The sequence below is a fragment of the Nuphar pumila genome, chromosome 16 (genome assembly GCF_984573655.1).
Source record: "Nuphar pumila chromosome 16, dmNupPumi1.hap1.1, whole genome shotgun sequence".
In the NCBI taxonomy this organism is placed as follows: Eukaryota; Viridiplantae; Streptophyta; class Magnoliopsida; order Nymphaeales; family Nymphaeaceae; genus Nuphar; species Nuphar pumila.
The window spans coordinates 40,953,866-40,955,962 of record NC_143264.1 but is presented as its reverse complement, the minus strand read 5'-3'; positions in this window follow the sequence as shown (position 1 = coordinate 40,955,962).

Below are 2,097 nucleotides of genomic sequence, written 5' to 3'. Positions count from 1 at the left end.
TGTTTTATCTCAACCTAAAACGAAATTCTAAAAAAAATAACACTAACCTAAACCTAATTAACAAATAAAAATTTATTTTTAAATAACACTTGTTTTAAAACAAAGCCATGATAAAAAATGGAATATAATATTTGTTTTATTGTGTAAAATCCTTAAAACTTTATGTTTGTGTTGATCCATTTAGATCCAACCCATACAAAATTCAGGTCCACTTTAGTTTCCATATTTTTGTTAAAGATTTTCTTACATTTTATTCAATTTAAATAATTATACTAACTCTAAATAGTTCATGACTTTGGTACTTTCTAAAATAATAGTTCATTTGATTAAAATATTTTTCATAATTTTTTTTATAACCAAAATACCCCTTTTGAGAAAAAAATTTAAAAATCATTGAAATGTATCTAGTTAAGTTCAAAACACCAATGACTTTGACTTTGTGACTCACTAAGATCCTTATTTTTCGTGATAATGTAAATATTTTATTTAATATTTTATCTAAAATAATATTTAAAATGACTATTTTACCCTTACTAACCATAATTGAGTAAATGAGCGTGTATAATACCAATACTTGCAAATAAAAAGTAGAATTACAGTTCTAATTCGGTGACAAGGTTAAATTCTTTATTTATTTAAAATCTCAAATTATAGCATCAGAATATAAATCCCCCCTTGAAGCAGGTTGTATAAAAAAAACCCTCTCTCTCTCTATGCACGCAACTGCTATCATCAAAAGCCAACATGTGAGGAGGAACAACTTGTCATTGGGAAGTGAGGTGATCAAAAGGCCAATAGAAAGGCAAGTTCATAGTTTCAGGTTTTTGTATTTCTTCTTTTCTTTTCCATCTCTCTCTTTGTAATTTTCTTTTTCTTTTTTCTTCAAATAGTTTTTGTGTTTGTGTTTTGCTATTTAGTTTATTTTATTTGTTTTTATGATAATGTCGATTTTGAGATGGAGAAAGAAACGACTGTCTTGTATCATTTTTCTACTTCTCACGATGTTCTATTTTTCTTGCAAACAATACTTGCTACTCTCTCTCTCTCTCTCTCTCTCTCTCTCTCTCTCTCTCTCTCTCTGCTTGTATATTTATTTTCCTTATTTCATTGAGTTGTCTTTGATGATCCTTGACTTGATCGAGTCGTATAAACAAATTTTTTTAAGTTATAATTAAAATGATTTTTTTATTATATAACACGTGTTTATCATTTGGTATCTATTAAAGCTGAATTTAGTTAGATTATTAAATATTCTTTGAAGTAAATATTCTTCATTGGGTAAGGGGGACGATGCATAAGCTTTTCCAAAAAAAAAGGCCAATTAAGTTTAATTAAGAAAGAAGAAAGCTCTTGGAGGAAATGTGAACTACATGAAAAAAAGAAATATTTTTTTATCATATAACTTATGTGTTTGTCAATAAGTAATTAAGTAGTGAGATTCAGATTAAAGGTTGAGTTTAGGTGAATTATTAAATATGCACTAAAGGCAATGTTCTTCAATTGGTGAGAGGGACGGTGTATGAACCTTTTCTATTTAGGTTTAATTCAGAAAGAAAAAAATCGCTTTGAGAAAACATGAATTACATGTAGAAAAAAAAATATTATATAACTTGTGTTTTTCATTGAGTATATGCAATTTTTTTTTTTTGATATTTACATGGAGAAACTGCTCAGTTGCGCGCTGGCTATACCTGCCTTATGATCGCTGTCCGAGCAGCCTAAAACTCTGTGGGCTTATCCCTTGCCCCCAAAGAGTCACCACGCTTCAGCTTGCGCAAGAGGTGATGCTCATGAGATTTGAAACTAGACTGCCTTCCTAGCGGCCTAGGCCCCATCCCACTATGTCAAACCCCTTTTGGGGCAATTAAAGGTGAGTTTTGATGCATTAAACTTGCATATAAAGGCAATACTGTTCATTTAGTGCAAGAGATTGTGCTTAAATTTTTTCATAAAAAAAGTTAGTTTTAATTAGGGAAGAAAGCTCTTTGTGAAAGCATGAACTACATGCAGAAAAATAAATAGTGATTAATTTCATACCAAATTTTAGTAAAGTGCCCTTAAATATGCAATTAAAGGCAATATCCTTAATTGGATGTA